The sequence below is a fragment of the Pezoporus wallicus genome, unplaced genomic scaffold (genome assembly GCF_028554395.1).
Source record: "Pezoporus wallicus isolate ANWC-B61680 ecotype Strahan unplaced genomic scaffold, APGP_CSIRO_Pwel_v1 contig_8746, whole genome shotgun sequence".
NCBI classification, from domain to species: Eukaryota; Metazoa; Chordata; class Aves; order Psittaciformes; family Psittacidae; genus Pezoporus; species Pezoporus wallicus.
The window spans coordinates 757,500-775,489 of NW_026642307.1; the positions used below are offsets into that span (position 1 = coordinate 757,500).

The 17,990-nt window shown below is 39.9% G+C and overlaps 1 protein-coding gene across 2 annotated transcripts in view; it reads left to right on the forward strand.

The window, feature by feature from the left end:
* KCNJ6 (potassium inwardly rectifying channel subfamily J member 6) overlaps nt 1–17,990 on the forward strand; it is a 178,176-nt gene that overhangs the window by 116,061 nt on the left and 44,125 nt on the right. The gene's annotated exons all lie outside the window — the stretch shown is intronic.

The window sequence follows — 17,990 nt, forward strand, 5'->3', positions numbered from 1 at the left end:
AGCTGTTTACCTCTTTTCTGAAATTGCTGGCTCTCAGTTGCCAGCGTCAAACCACACTGCATTACAGCCAGGTATCTTCTCTGTACCCCCTTATGAAAGTACCAGGCCCACTTCAGCAACAGCCACTTGGACAAAAGCATGTAGGTGCCACCATTACAAAGTGTCCATGCTGTGCTTTCTGAAAAGAATTTCAGCATTTAAGTAAAGCAGGATTCGAGGCCAGTACTTGATCCAAGCCTAAGTGTTTTGCCAGGTCGGAGAACCCATGCTGCAGATTTGCCAGTCCCCTATTTTATCCACTGATCCTGTCTTTACATAGGAAAACAGTGTTCCCTCCTATGGATACAGGCCTGTTCTCCAGCTCAAAGTCACTTGACCAGAAGCCAACAGTTTCTTCTTATTACAAGTAGGAAGAGAATGGAACAGAAGGACTGAAACTTTCTAGTCCTTCTAGTTCCAGAAGGTTGGAACTAGATGACCTTGAGGTCCTTTCCAACCATAACTATTCTAAGATTCTATGAAAACAGTGACAGTTTTATGAGAGGAGAACAAATGCTGATCAAAAAGGTCCTTTAAAATCACTAAATCAAATGCACAGCCTAGTATGGCCCCTGAAATTTCACCTGAATTTCTTGACTAAACTATGACTTCTCTTAAAGGAGATTCAGGACCACCCTTATTTGCATCAAAGTTCCTAGGATAACACCACAGAAGATCAAAAGTGTTTGGCCTGCCAAAGAAAGTGCACTGCCTTTCCCCTACCAATCTGGAGATAACATAATACATTGCTGCCTCCTACAAACATACTTACCAGCACATCAGTGTTCCTTATAGATTTGACAGAGAAGCTTTACCAAACAAGGCATACTAATGCTAAATATAAAAACAAATAATCAACGTAATTGGAAGAGAAGGAAAGTGAAAGCAAGCAAGTCAGACAATCTGTTAAAATTGATCACAGATGAAAAGCAAGAGGTTGCCCATTTAGCCACAGCATCCCTACAATAGGAACTTGTACTTAATTTACATATGAACAGTATTACAATCTGATTGCTTATGCTTAGGTCAGCCATGAAATGCTGAAATCACTTGTAACCAATAAACATCTATCACAGTCAGCTGTTTTAAATGGCTTGACAGATTTGTTAGCTGAGACAGTGATAATAAATATATTAACATGGTGAAGGTGTAGTGCCTCATGTGTTGTGCACTGGAGGCAGTCCTGTGGCAGTTCAGGGCATCAGCTTTTTGTACTCAGACTCAAACTGAAGATTAACTTAGAAATGGATTTTCAGCTTATTTGGTACCTGCAGAAGGAACACCCAGTGTGGGTTGTTATACATTTCCTTGTTCTTTCTGAAGGTCTGTAAGTCACATTCTTTCTGTTTTGGAGGTGATGACTGACTCCCTAGAGAGTTAGATGACTATGTAGCAGCAAGTCTCTTTGTTGCAAATCTCCTATTTACCACATCTCAAAGAAGGTTGTCTAGGACCCTCAGATAAAGCTCTTTTTAAGGTCCCTGTACATACCCAAAAATGAGAAATGTGAGGAGAATAATATATCTTCTTAGGCAAAAAGTCCACAGAAATTATGCCATTACCTTTTTTATTCCAACATAACAGATGTGTCAAGAGAGTGAATGTCTTGTTGCATTACTATAATACCCTTATCCAGGCCACCTTCCCAGTGTTGTGTATGTGAAGAGGCAAATCGTACTTGCTACCTCTGGCACCCTTCAATGCAAGAGAAGAAGTCTAACTAGAGAAAGCAGTGCTTTTTCTACTTCATTGTAGTGCTGCTGATCATTTCAGGTTCCTCCAGGAATGCTGATTTACAAACTCACCACTCTCTCAGGCTTTAGAGAAAAACAGTAGGTCCAGCAAACAAACACATCAGGCAGAAAGAAATGCTTACTCTGCTACTGCTCCCTGTTGCCTGCCTGAGGAAGTATCAGATAAAAATGTCCGATACGGCTTCATGCCCTGGCCTTCCAGAACAAAATATCAGTTGCACAAGCTGAAGGGGGAGTAATAGCCCCAAGCAAAGGGTTTAGTCACCATTTCAGAGCTCAGTATCTGGAATGGAAAAAAAAAATGTGTTTATATACAGATAAGAAAGAGGTTCCTGTGCATATCACCCACTCTTCCTGAATGCATATTTATTGTTTTGTATTCCATGTATCTCAGGTCCTCATTATCAGTTTCACATATGACTCCCACATACTCTGTGGAAATGGAAATAAGTATGCATTTGTTAACAAAAATAAGGTATTGGGATACATGGGAGGTGTGAAAGTCAGAGATGAGCTCAAAATCTTAATCCAGTCTTTATAAAAACTGTAATACTAGTTATCATAGAATCATAGAATAGTTAGGGTTGGAAAGGACCTTAAGATCATCAAGTTCCAACCCCCCCTCACCTCACACTAAACCACGTCACCCAAGGCTCTGTCCAATCCGGTCTATTTCTCAAAGTGACAAGGGTAGAGTAAACTGACAGACTTTCTACTTTTCTACCAAAAGGTTGTATCTGGGTAACTCTCAGCCATACTGACCTTTCCACAATTGATATTGCAAAGAACTTTTCTTCTAAAGCTTCTCATTTAGCACCAACCTAGATGTGCCTGAAATTTACATTGAAACATTGGCTATGAGGCATTTTAGTGGCAAATATTCACTGAACAAATTATGGTTTAAGTAGTCTACATGAAAATGTTTAAATTTGGGCCAAACTGGATACATATTTTTAACTAAATATTGGTTTAATTTTTCCTAAGGAGGAAAATATAGCTATTATTTACAAAAACAGTGTTATATTTGTGGGTTAAATTAATAAAGAAATGCAGGTTGCATTCCCAAGAGAGTCAGTAAGAATTAAGACCCCTCTTACCTATTCCTCACCCTTCTTCACTCCCAACACCCATAGTAAGAATCCGGCATGAAGGACAGCCCAAGCTCAAATCCTGTCTTTGCCTTACACAAAGGCAAATCCAAGACTCCTCACCCTATGTAATGGCCAAGTGTGAGTAGCATTAAAAAAGGATCATGTTTAAAGAATGACACCTGCCTTTGCTCCTCCCTGCCTTGTGACTCTATGATTTTTCTGAACATTGAGTTATAAATCCAAGCTATTATAGTTTATAGGCAGGCAGAATAATTTGTTAGATCCTATTTTTAATTGCCAGATATTCTGAAGAAATCTCCCATCTAAATCAATCTGAGGACATTTTTCATTTTTCTGTTCAACCACCAATCTGAAAGCCAGTTGTTTACAAAACCATACTCTGAAGGCAAATGAGGATGCCTGTTCAAAGTGTGAAAAGAACAGATCAGATTGCTTCTGCATACTGGCCATTAGAAGAAAGAACTGCTTTGAAATTTTGATTTTTGCCAAGAAGTCTTTTGTGTCCATCTTGTTCATTGCTGGCTAATTACCACCTTTGCAAAGAATCTACATGGTTAGATCTCCTTGGAAACTAGCAAGGCTAAGGAAAAAAATAAGTTTAAGACTCTGTATTTGAATTCAGAAACGGTTTTATAGCAGTGACTTAAAGCCCTATCACCTCTGATGTCAACTGATTACAGCATTTACATGAACACCAAAGCTGTTCATCAGGATTGTTGTTCATTCTATCAGGATAGGGATAAAACATCCTTTTTAGCATCTGTCCACTTCTTATGAACCCATCCCCCTGCCCCTTAACCTCGGAGGATGTCAATGACTTCAGAAAGAGAAACATGCATATTATGCAGCTGAGAGAATATAAGAAGAAAAGTGCTGTACTATGCCATGATAGTGGGAGCGCGTAAGCCTAGCAGTCCACCTACTCCCCCCCAACCCTACTTCCTGTGTTAGACCTCTTGGAGGGAGCATCCCTGCCCCATCCTTTCAGTGTCTACTGAAGACCATTGTCTATGGGCTTGCCAAACCGCTTTTGAACTTTCCGATATTGTCCAACTGCATAGCCTCCCAAGGGCAACAAGCTTCTGAAGCCACTACCGGCTGTTAAAGAAATACTTTCTTGTAACTCTTTTAAAAACAATCTCCTACTAGTTATGCAAGATCCACAGAACACTGGGATTCTCCATCTCCATGCCATTCTTCTTGGCCTTTACCCTCTTTTGACTTAAGAATCCAGGCTTTTATTTTTAACCGTCTCTTTGTGTGGCAGATGCTGGAACTTCTCCACCCCTTTGGCTGCCCATCTCAGCTATCTTCTCCAGTTCTTCCATGGCCTCCTGTGGTCCAGGGACCATGCATGCACACAGTACAATACGATGTTACCTGGTTTTAGAAGGTGACTCCTGGCCCTGAGAACAAACAAAGCTGTAACTATCTTTTTTTTATTTATTTTCCCTGTTTGGAAGCCAAGCAGCCCTTGGGCTCAGGTCTCAGATAAAGAATATTAAGATTCATTTCGGCCATTCATGGGATGCCAGGGGAGCTATGCAGCTACTCTGTCTTCATAGTTGGCACATCAAGTCCCAAGGTATCCGTTACCAGCTAAGACCCCAGTTGAAATTCAAGGATTTAAGCCAGATTTTGGGCAGCCCACTGAAAGGAATTGCCACACCTTTTTCCTTGTCCTATCATAATTCATCCCATCACCATTTGTCCTGGACAAAAGAGACAGAAGCTAAAGCTCAAGCATAAAGGGACTGTTTTGTATCCAGGTTTGAAAGCAGTGAAACAAGTGTTCTCTGTAAGACTACAAGTGAATCTCATCCTACGCACAAACCCAAGCAAGTCTGAATACTGCAGACTCTTTCCCATCACTGTCTCAAATACAAATCTGGTCCCTTACCTCTGATGCAGTAGTGTCTCCTTCCTCCTTTCTCACTAGCTGCCTGCACTTCCTTTTTCTGCCAGCTTAAACATACCCATGCAAGTCCCCAGATATTTCACTCTGCCTGCCTACCATTCCCCCACCCTTGACATCCCAGGATCCTCATTTCTTTCCCACACACCCATGTCCTCTGATGCTCCCAAGTTGACACACACACCAGCATAGGACAATTAGACTTTTAGGGAAGGCCCTTTAAAGCTTTTGTTGTTTCATTAAAAATGAATCATGTGTACCTCTGCCACTTCATGTGCTCTGATCTGGAAGCCCGTTCTTGAAACTGTGCCTGCTGAGAAAGCCTGGGCAGCTATAAAGCCACTAGTCACATCCTTTGGACTAGCCAGGTGGGTCCCCATGATGCTTGAGCTGCTGGGAAACTTAGGCACCAGGGCAGGCAGGTGAAATCTTGCATAATTCCTGGCACACTATTACCACCCTTCTGCCAGTGGCCTCAGCCTCACAAATGGTCTTTGAATTAGTTTTAAACAGAAGAAAACCAGAAACCTACCCTATACACAAGCTAATTTGTTTGCAAATATTCCACTCATTTCATGCATGGAAAGCCACTCTGAAGCAGCCAAGCTCTATTTTTACCATCTCAGTTTTCCCTTTAATTTTGCTTTTGGATGCACAAGAAGTGTGTTCTTGTTACCAGTCTATTCATGTATCAAAGCTATCTTTTGTGGGCTCAATACTTTTGTTTACTGCATGGGAGCTGTTTTCTCTTTAAAAGGTCAGCTCCTTTACCAACTGTGTCTTTAAGTGTGTTCAACTATGTACACCTGACTAAAAAAGACATAGAATTCACATTTTATTCCAGCATATTTATTGTTTCATGCAGTAGCTCTAACAAGAGCAATCTGGATTTCTGATGTCTATGAGCAAATCACTGAAAGATAGCTCATACCTTTCAGGGATAGATTTTCTCCCTATGCAGATCAGGAGATACATGAAAAGCAGAACTACTATTCTCTCTCAAGATTCTAAATGCTATGAAAGCTTTGAATTATTTGTGCTCATGCTGAGCTTTGCTAGCTCCAATAAGGATATATGGGCTCTGCTATCTGAAGGCTAACGTACCATCTAAAAAGTCAATTATTTAAAAAACTTAATACCAGTTCAGCCTGTTCTGATAAGTTCCATACATACTGTTGAAGGAAAATTTAAATCCAAAGTAGTATTTTTTGTATGAAACTCTACATTAAAAATCAAATGACATGAAGACCTTGTAACATATTTGCAGAAACTGGATACTGTAAACTAGCCAGGAGTGATAAATGAGAGCTCAGCAGTCAAGTCTTCCTACTCTTTCGGAAAGGTTCTGGTTACCTCTCAAAGTATTTTACTTTCAGAGAGGAAACTGGTGACCTAGTGACTTGTGCATGGGACAATCCTGGTGAATGATGGGTTATTTTCATATCAGAAAAAAATTTAGAAAAAAATGAAAAGCAAATCAAAAAGACTTTTACATATTTTTTAAGAAGAAAGAAAAACAAATAAAACCCCTATGTCACCCAAAATAGACATTACAAAGTCTTTCATATAAGCCCTCAATTTTGAGGTTATCCTTTCAAACAACTTTGCTTCCTAAAGCTAGGTAAAATTTTACTGTGAAAATTTAAATTCTCAATCTGTTGCTAAAAGCTCCTAAACTTCAATATTTCATAGACAAAATATCCCATTTTTGAAAGCCTGAAATCGAATGTCTTTTCCTTCAGACAGCATTTTGGAAATTTTGTTAGTTAAATTGAATGCAATTTATAAAATGTTTCAGTGGTTAGAGTACTTTTGTTGTTACCTATTTCCCTATAGAAAAAGATAATAGCAATTACAGCAATTTCACAGCAATGTCTTTGATTCTTCTTTTTGAACAAATTTATAGACCTATTTATTATGTAGTTTAAGTGAAATAACATTAAATGGTAGTTTAGATACCACTGAATTGTTTATTTCACGACAAAACGTTGCTATTTGTTGACATGGAAAAATTTTTTGTGGTTTTCACTTCAATTTTTAGTCATGCTGGGTCTTATATCGTACTTGCCTGAATACGTATTTTAACAAGTTTATATGTAGATGGGTATAAATACTGTATAGCTGATACTTATTGCAGAAAGGTTATATTGTTTTTTCTTTCAAATTCAACAAAGATTAAGAAAAAAATCTGGATTGAACGAAACCAGACACATGTTCTCTCAATCTTTTGTTTCAATTCAACTAAAAAATTTATTGGTGGAAAAAAAAACTGAAAAGAAGTAGTTGAGTCAGTTTTGGTTTTTTGCATTCAATTTGCTTTGTACACAAAGCCACAAGCTCTGACTTATACAAACCTGTTGCTGAATGTGGAATTTTTTCTATCAGATATGAGCATTAGGGAGATCCAGCCTGTAGCTGCAGTCTCACTGCCTGGAAATAAAAGCACACAACCCTTCAGGCTCTACATAAAACAGGAGCAAATTTTTTGAAAATACTTCACAGGGACATTGAGTGGAATAGCTATTTGAAAAAATATTTGACTGTAGCTTTGGGAGAAGCAGCGCTCATGAAGAAGAAACATTTCTAGCAGCTCCCTGTTATATAGATTCGTTAGCACCTGACAGTGTGGTTAATTCAGTCTGTTTTCACAACACTGGTAGGAATTTAGCGTTTCTGAGACATCCACACACCATCAAATGCTGCTATGCCTACCTTTCAGAATCTAACTGAAGATCTCAAAGAAATCTAAAAACCTAAATATCAGCCAAAGTTTCAAACGTGATTGGGTGGAGGCCAGACAGAGCGATGGATAAGGCACATTTCCTTAGGAAACGTGGCTAAAGTACTGTTCTGTACTTTTTCAGGTTATCAAAATACCACAACCTGAAACAAAACATTGATCCAGCTGTAATTATGGAGGTTTTGAAATATTTATTTTTTCTAAATGTCTTTTTAAATGTCACTTCTAGCCTTATTTCTCAGTTATTTTTTTTCTCTACAGTCTATAAAATGCACAAAGTAAAAATGGGAAGTCAGTAGCAAGAAAGTAGGTCCTTCTATTTCACTGTGACTTCTTTTGGCAGGAAAAGGGGAAGAAGCTAGTGATGACCTAATTATTTAGCTTAAAGAAAGCAGCCAGAATCCCAGTATCATCTGCAGTAAGAAATGGAAGAGGAGTGGGATGGAAAGAACATGACAGCTGTTCTGATAAACTAAATAATTGTAAGAGGGATAATTGCCTGGTCTCTAAGACGTTGCTGTCTTTGAGGCAATGTTTGAATGTAGGAGCTTGGTTTTGTATGTTAAGCCAAATAGACAATGTCATTCACCTCAAATGACAGAAAACTGTGTACATCCACCAAGTCACCACTATGACAAATGGCAGCAATCACAGAAATGTGAAACAACATCTATCAGAAAAAATGTAGTAATTTTTCTTCTCAAAAATGTGTGCAAAAGTTAAAATCCTGACAGATTTTCAGAAGAGAAGAGTGCCTTACTTTTCTGACATGCATTGCTCAGAAGTAAAAGCCACTGGAATCCTCCTTTGACTGCAAAGAAGTTTTCAAGAAATAAATTTCTATTACCCGGTGAAAAAAAAAAACAACAACCCTAAAAAAAATAGTCCTTGTCTGTTTCAATTTCTCCAGTCTTCTCAGCTTCTTCTGTAGCTTCATGCAACTTTATGCAATAGCAGAAGAAAAACTAATAAATACACTTAGGTAATATCTGTGACCTGAGGGCAACCTGTTTGGTGTGCAGCTGCATGTAAACTGAGTGGGGAAGCATAATTTAAGGAAGGAAGTTTGTGACATTTTTTTCATTCTTCTTTTTAGAATTGAGCGGTAGGAGGAATCAGGTATCCGTACTTCAAAGTTGCTCTGTTCTCTGCAGTCATATTTCTTGATTTAAAAAAAGCAGACATAGCAAGTGATAGTTCTTTCTAGCTTAAATGCCTTGTCTGTACCAGTGGTATTCAAACTGCTCCCCCAAAGCCTTTTGCTTCACAAGAAAACTGCCAATGGGCAAAATCATCTGCAAAGTAACAGTCATGAAGAGAGACAGGCTCCTGGGTGCCTGGGTGTGTGTGTGCTACTTTGCATTGTAGTACACATACACACACACACACACACACACACACTACCCAGAGCACCATTGACAGGTGGTTTCCACAGTGAATGACCATCTTGACCTAGGGAAATTTTACTCGGTTTAGGTGATGTTTTGCAGAGAAGAAGTAAGGACTCAAAGTTATCTCAGATCCCCTAACCTTAAACTGATCAGGTACAAGATCAATATCAATATATAGCATCTTCTGCTCATTTCTCTAGGTAAGTACTAGAAGTTCTTGTGCTTGGTATTCAGGCTTACTCTGTTACGTAAGTTACTGGCTTTAGTTGACTGGTACAGCATATTGATTGATTCAAGTCCTTCCTTTCTGACAAAAATATCCTTCTCCATTTTTCTTATGCCTTAAATTTATGATAGTTCATTGATCAAAGCAAAGCAAGCTGTCAGAGTATGTCAGTGCATTAGTCAAGATGGTTCCAACACCTGCTCAAGGAGCTCTATGAATATTCAGACACAAAGTTGTCTCCAGGTTGTTCAGCAATGCAGGCAAAAATTGTATTTGTCTATCCCAAGGAGGAAGATTCAAGTAAAGCCAACCTTACTTCAGAAAGGGGAGCTAAAAAGAACGGGAATAGAGTTGGCATAGGAAACAGTAAGGAGAAAAAAGGGCTTTCTTCTTCTGCCAACATGAAAGTGGGAAAACAGGTGGTATCAACTTCTTCTGTGAGGGTCTAGTTCTCTCCTTTCTAGTGACATAACTGGACAGATAGACTTTGACAAAGGCAACAGTTTCCTGCCTTGATCTGTAAACTTTTCACATACTGGAATATGCAACATGCCCGTCACCTATCTGACTGCATCTACAATTCTAAATAAAACCAGGCCAGGGACTGGTCTGCATCCTTGAGAGAAAATGGCACAGGATGTCCACACCATTTCACAGAGCACATGGCCCTGAGTCTTGTGTAGACTTTATGTCTCTTGGTTTTAAGGCATAGTAAGTATACTGACAGTATTTTTTTTTTCCACTTCAAATTATCTGAAATAACATAAGGTCTGTGGTGCACTTTGCTTGACACAGAGGCGGCATGAGGGCCTGTGGAGAGGTCTGAGGAAGCAGGGTCTGCTGATACATTGGGCAAATGACAGTGAAAGAAGCCAAACCTGATGCAATCTTATCCATGTTGCCTAATGGGAGCAGAGCCTGGCACATGTTGTCCCAAATCATTCCCATGTATTGTCTCAGAACATTAGCTGACATGATGTGAAGCCAGGGCTTGTAGCCTGCTAACATTTAGCAGTACAGATTATCAGCACTGGACAGGCCAGCCAAGCTCCTATTTACACTTCAGCTTCCAGAAACAACCAGAAGCATTCTCTTGATGCCAGTGACATTACAGGTGCAGAATTAAATGAGTCAGTATTATCTATAAGAAAGGGTCAGCTGATAGCTAATTTTTGTTTCCAGAGTTTTCAGTTGGGAAAATTTTAATGGGGAAAAAAATAACCAAACAGAAATAAAACATGTGAAGAAGGACCTGATTCTCTTTATCTCTTCCTGTAAAACTTGAGAATACTCTTTTTTCGAAGTAATCAATGAAGGAAATATGTGGAGGAACCAGAATTTAACCAGGCCTCACACAACTGTCCTGGAAGGCTGTAAGTCAACAGCTCAGATGAAAAAGAAAAGCCGAAGAGAAGTCATACTCTTCTCACAGGTGCATGGGGCAAAGCAAGGAGCAATGGGAACAAGGTGCAGTGATGGAAGTTCCAATAGTATATAACCAAAAAGCCCCAAAAGTTCTTAATGCTAGAGGTACAGCATCTATCAGGGCCCAGAGAGGCTGTGGAAACTCCCATCCTTGCTTTGAGCAATGTAATCTAACTTTGAAGTTAGTCCTGTGCTGAGCAGGGAGGTTGTCAAGAGACCTTTAGAGGTCCCTTCCAACCCAAAATATTCTCTGATTTTAAGCAGGTTGAAAATCTATTTATTTTTTATTTCTAGCAGTTAGAGTGTGTAAACCAGTTTAAAACTGATAACACTCAGGTGAGTATATTTCCTTCATGCTGTCTTATTTTCCTGGTACTTCCCATAGAGATGAAAAGCTGAGATCTTGGTAAATATCTGAAGAAATGGTGCAACTGACAAGTAAAAGGTTTTTGCTTAGTACACATGACAGTAACTGGCAGAAATACCTGGAGTTGAGTAACTGCAAAAAGAAATCTCTCAGGGGCACATCAGACAATGACATGTTACAGCAACTCAGGGAGACGTATATCTGATGCAGAGGCACCAGAAAGCAAGCACGTGGCCAGTATTTGCAGCTATTAAGGCCTGTCAACACTGTGAATCATTAATGATCCCTATTATCCCTACTACAGCAGTTGTCAGTAGTTTTGCCACATGGAAATACTAGACATGAGCCAAGGTCTAATGTTGCTGGATGTGATGACTCAGGGTGGGACACCTGGGCTGTCTCTGGCACTGACCTTGTCCACTGCTTGCAGCAGAAGAGACAATATTATGCATTTTCCAAGTGCAAAAAATGCATCCTTTTTATCTTTCTCAGCTTCTCAGAAGAAACAGTGCATCTGAGGAAGCTGTTTTCTGCCTTGGTTGTGAATAGGATAAGAGCATTATAGCAAAAGGCTGAGGTCTCACTTTTTTCAAAAGAGATAGAGTACCTCTTTGACTTCTTTGTACACTGCTATGAGTAATTGTATGAGAGAGTCTTTGATTTTACTGCCAGTATTGCACACTTACCATGGTCAGGAGTCTTCATTCTGTCTTTCTGGTAGTCCTCCATTATCTAGTCTTCCACTCGTAGGTCATGATTTTCAGTGTAACCGTTGCTTCCACCATAATGTTGAACTTAATCTCCCTTGTTCAACATTATCTGGAACTGCGTGGAGAATCTGTTACTTTCCTTTTTGTAGCTCTTCTGGTTTGTCATACTCAGACTTTCTTATTCATTACCTGCTTAAGGTGAAAACACCTTTTTTTTGTGGCCTTTCTGATGAGAAAAAAAGTGAGGAGGTGGAGCGTGAAGAAGTAGTGAGCACTAGACAAGGGTGATAGACTATCTGCCATAAGGGATTGGAAGATATTCTTAATTTAACATATAGCTAGTGACAGAGATTACTTGTACAGAGGAATATGATGAGTAAGAACATGGCACAAGTCAAAGTACATGTGCAATATCAGCAATAGCCCATACAAATGCTGATTCTGCTCAAAAGAATAGCATCTAGACTGCACTTAACTGGCTCCCTCCCAAACACTCTGAACATCAGTCACAGTCACCACACACATAAGAGAGTGAATGAGTAACATGTATGCTGACCTCAAAAACATAGGCTTTCAAGAGAAGCCCTACCTGCTCTGAACCTCTTGAGGTTTTCTGGAAGCCAAATCTCCAGCAAATATCATTTATATCTAGACTAATCAGATGCAAGCAGCGAACTCTCCTTATTCTAGAAATCTATTTTTGATGACAGGCATTTGCACTAGGGATGGCTCTGAATTAACATTGACTCCAAGCAGTCAGATTTCAGGTAATAAACAAGTTTCATAACCCAGTTTGAGATCCTCAGCTTATAGGAAGGCAAAGACGTTGATAATTAACTGTCTCCACATCTTTGCACGACCAGAATGTGTAGCCTTTTTACACTGCTCCATATATGTAACAAAGCTGAGGCTGTTTTGACTTCCCTGTGCTTCAAACGAAGCTAGGTTTAGCAAAGCTAAAGGTAAAAATGGCATCCTGGAGCCTTCAGTGGTAAATTCTGTAGCAAAATTGGTTAGAATTCAAGACAAAAACTACAAGGTTAAATGACTACCAAAAACGGAGTTGTGGATTTTTTTAGTTCACGTATCAGTTTCCTTTTCCACCCTTCATAATAAAAGGGCCAAGAATCAGAAATGAATGGATATGTTTGTACTGCATAGAGGCAAAATGTACCCAAGCTGATTTTTTGCAGCTATACAGGATTAAAAACTAAAAGAAAAGAATTAAAATAGTAGAACATTGCTTTTATCAAGTTGGGTTAGAAGGCAACGATGAAGCAGGTAGGGTGAAAAAAGGTATCATCTTTACAGCCTCTTTTCTAATCAGAAACATACTTCAATTTGCATTTCTTTTCTAGTGAAAACTGCTTCTGAAATAAATTTAAATCACACGCATGCTCTCTCTGAAATTATATTTATGATTCTATGGGTGCAAATAAGTAATTTGGCTCTTGAAGAAATTTACCAAGTCAGTGTTGATTGAACATTTCAACATTTCAAAATGAGGACTAGACGATATTCCCAGACAAGTGAATAGATAATCTTGTATTGATTTCAACATCACAGGAGCAGATCTTAATTTCTTTCTTTTTCAGAAGAAAACCTGCATTTTGTGATAATGACTGCTTACAGTTGTTAGCTGGTCAAAAAAGACTCCATTTTTCTTATGTAAACAAGACTCTTTCTCCTCATATCTAGTGGTAGTACACGGTGTCTTGCAGTATGGATTACCTGGTCTCACTGAGAGTGATACAGGCTGTGTTCATCAAACAGGCAAATCCCCCTCTATTCTAAGAATATCTGCTCCTGTGCCCTCAGTGCTCATCAGACGTAAGATTTTAGAAATCTCGGAAACAGTGACTAATACCAGCCAGAGTTCAGGCAAAGCATTTCAGAACCCACCCGTCTGCGATCTCTCTCCGACTTCTCCTTGCATCACAAGCAAGAAAAGAAACAGAAAGACACAGACTTAAAACAGTAATAAACAATGCAGAAAATGTCTTGTGCTATGCTGCCTTCTCCTGATGTCAAAGCCTGACAACTTCTTAGAGACACCAGGGAACAGAAACAGCCACATGGTACTGCCAAATATTCCACAGATGAGTTCAATGTCAGGGAGGCTTGTAATCACAGCAAATGAGAGGTGAATACTGAAGACAGTTCACAAAACAGTGATATGTTTTAGTGTGAGGTGTCCCTGCCCATGGCACGGGGGTTGGAACTTTATGATCTTAAGGTCCTTTCCAACCCTAACTATTCTATGATTCTATTCTATGATTCTAAAAGGCAAGCTCAGATCTTACAAATGCAAACATACAAGTAACTAAAAAGTTAAACTCATCCTATCAGGAAAGTGGGGTATGACATGCATGCAGTCAGAAATCACAGTCAAAATGATGTCTGCTTGACGTTTTTATATGCGCAATAAAGCCCTTGAGAACAATTTGTAGATTATAATTATATTTTTTTAGTGAATTTTCAGTGAATTTGTATACAAGCCACTCACAACTGTGTTACAAGAGATAAAATCAGTCTACTAAAGTACAGCGAAACATTCACTGAACTCTATATCAGTTTCTGCTATGAAAAGGTCAGTTATAAAATGCAATATTCTATGTTGAAAATCCTAATTATTTTGCAGATCATCCTACAACTCTAATACAGTATACAATGAAAACAGGCTGCAAGTATTTAAATCAGACACGTTTGCCCTTTAAATACATCCTTTTGCTTTTATATTTGTACAGTACGATGACAAGATTTCTGAAGCACTACCAAAGTACAAAAAAATCACAATGTCAATGATAAAATGATTACTTTTCGATTATAACAATATGTTACATTCAGAGCCATGGAAGTCATGAGAGCATCTTCTCTGCGTTTCATGGTTTGTGTTGACACTGGACTCGTGCTATTTGACAGACTCTAAATAAAAATATGTGCTTGGAAACACTGGATTGTGCCTGTACAATGCTGTTCTGGAACAGACAACACCAGGGCCACAACACTGGTTCCATCTTTACTGGAAAATAAAATGTTCCCATGCACTGGCACGCAACACCCTGTGGGGTAAAATTCCTAGAAAAGCTCCTGGCATGGTTTTGACCAGTGCAGAACTTAGTACACTCTATTTCTGGCTACATTTCAGGTGTTAGCATGGGACTCAGACTATTCCTAATAAGCAGATTGTATGAGACTACCCTGCTTTGAAAACAACAGACGTTCAATAATAAGTGTGGGCTGCATCCCTCCATTTAGCCTCCATGCTGAAGAATAGGCCTGGGCACATTCAATTTGTTAATATAGCCATAGCCAGTACATACTGCTATGATAAACACAAGTGAACTATTCAGGGGCTTATATAGGAGCACTCCTTTTGATTTGTTGGAAAATAAGTCACTAAAATCTCATACATCATATAAACATTTGACTAAAAGACTCACTGAAGCAAATGCTTTGATCAGAATAGTCTACATTGGCCTAAATTGGCACCGTATTTCTACCTGACCTGTGTGTTCAAACACACAAAATGTTTGTTGGGAGAGAGGTAACTGTTCCAAACTAGGGACTTTTTCTTTGGTATCTCTTTTAATTTTTTTCAGTGCAGGTTAATATTATGTATATATTTTTGTCATGAAGAAAAGCAAAGAGAGTAAAAATAGCTCTCAAGTGAGATAGCTGCTATCCTCTGTTCCTGGAACCATGACAGCCATTATATAACTGAAAAGAAAATTAAATTATATAAACAGCATAAGCTAATTGGTTTTATATCAAGCAAAAATATAATTAGTTGAAGTGTTTTGTGGCAAAGGCATTGACAATATGTAGCCGTTCCTCAGTCTTAGTGGTGAACAGGGATCCTGCCATGTGTTTAAAACTTATTCATCAGGCATTTCCATGGAAACACACAGATGCACAATCCTTGGATCACTTTTTTCAGAAACTGCTGCTCCCAAGGTTCCTCTGGAGTGAGAACTCAGACCAGGAGACGGTGACAGGCCGTGACTCTGATCTAGAGACCTCCCCATAGAGGTATTTGTTGAGTCGCACAGCAGGATAACTTAGGTGAGGAAAAAAGTAAAACAGAGTCTTGCGTAAAGAGAAAGACTAAAAACTTGACCTTGATTTTCCCTCTCAGAGGCTGCTTCAGAGTTAGGAAATGACAGCACTGGAAAGAGCCTGAAGAGTTTATGAAATGGTCAGATGCCCCCAGGGAGATTAACATGTGCTAGCAAGATGCTGTACTGAGAGAGACTTTGGTTAAATGTAGTCACTGGTTTTGGTTGTCGAAAGCTGCTCTCTTGTATACCCAGACGGCAGTCAGCTCTGGTGTGACCTCTCAGGGTTAAGAAAACTCCTTCCAGGTTGGAAGGGGCAGGTCTCTGAAGCCTGTTTACAGTGACGGCCCACCACCATGTGCTGGAGAGCACAGCAGCTCCTTGCTCCTGCTACAAAACCTATGGCCACTTGAGAAAATGTGGCCCTTACCTCTCTCTATGGGTCAGCTCATGTACTGTGAAAGACGGGAAAGGTTGGTTGCAATGCACAAGGGCTTGAAATCAAGACAAAACATTTTGAAAGCATCAGTAAAATTCATTGTATGAATAAAAAGGTGCTTCGCTGTTAGGAAGTACTTCTATAGGAAATATATGCTGCATGAAAAGCAGGCTACACTTGTGCAGCACGTGACTGGTAGGCATCCCTGCATGGGCATGTCCCTTCAGATTTCTCCTAATGCCAGTAATAAAACCAGCATCTGTGTCCCCTCTCAGCCCTGCTATGGTTTTTAGTACGCTTTTCTGTTTCTGGTAAGAGATGCTCAGACAGGGAGGTCTAGTATATGGTTGGCTTTAACAGCAAGGTTACAAGTAAGGTATATTCTCAAAAGCAACAGGGGATGCTTGCACCCTGTCTCTGAGTTCATGCTAGGCTCTAACTGGGAGGGTAAAGTAAAACATTCAAATGTTTTAATGAACCACATTAAACCAGCATTACTAGTCCAACATACAGTCCATTCAGGTCTCAAAAGCCAGAGCCTTCATAGGCTGTTCATAATTATTTGAGGGGTCTATTACTGCGTGATGTGATAGCTCCTGTGGACTGAAATCCCCTTAGGCACAATAGAGAGTTAAGCGTAAAGTGTGAAGCCTTAACTTCAAATTTTCTGACTTTGGTTTAAGTCTGCCTCACAAGGTTCCTGCAATGTCTTTTTACTGTGTTGATTTCGTCATGCATTATATAGCATTAGTGATAATGCAAGTAGGCACACTGTCACGAACTGGGTTAAGTTCATTCAGAACTGACTGCCTTGTGACACAACTTCCAGCTCTGTCACTACCATCAGCCTGAATAATGCTCTATTTAGAGGCAGCAGCAGACTGAAGAGATGACACAGGATGGAGCACACAGTCTTAAAACACAGTACTGCTATCAAGTTTTAATGCTACTGTTAAGAGAGTCAGGCCAGAGCCCTTCTTGCAACACAGAAAAGGCTGTGGGCTGAAGAGAAGCTTGGCTGTCAATGGAGCTAGCCAAGAAAAACAACCAGTTTTCAACACTTTCTTTTTTCCTGAGTATTTCAGTCATCCCTAAAACTTTACAAGGGTCCGTGATCTTTCTCCACAGGGATGAGCCCACACATCTTGAAAAAGCTACAGGTGCTATAATACTTCACAGGTGATCTGCTATGTAGCACAGATCTCTAAGAGTCAGAGACTAAAATGTTCTTTAGGCTATACTGACCCACCAAAAGCACTCCTCGTGTAACCCTCTGGACCAGAGCTCAGGCTTCCCCTGAGCTCCTCCATGCAAAAGCATTTCGCTCTACTGCCCAGGGCAGTGCCAGGTGGACACACTCAAGCCTCTCCAGTGCCAGAGACAGGACTGCTGTGTCAAGCAGGAGCTTTGATGGGTTTATGCCTCCATTTCCCAGCCAGGCAAGAGGCAACCAGCTCTTGGGGAAATGAAGTACTTCCCAACCAAGGTTGCTTGCTCACAGCTTTCTGCTTGAAGGTCGCCACTCACAGCACTGACAACACACAGGTCAAAGCCCTGACTGCTCAGGAGGAGCATCTCCATAAACCGATGGTACAACATCATATCAGTGTCGCTATATTCAGAGTCAAGCATCTAGGCGGAACCAGCAGAAGCTTTTTCCCTTCACAGCCTGGTGGCAGAAGCAGTTAGCCAGAAAGGAAAAAATTAGGAGTTCAGGAGCTGAAATTCCTGCAGGAGCAAGTCCTAGAGAGCAGAAGGTTTTCCAGTAAAAGGCAGCAGTTACTCCAGACCTCCCCATGTCCTCAGCTTCATGC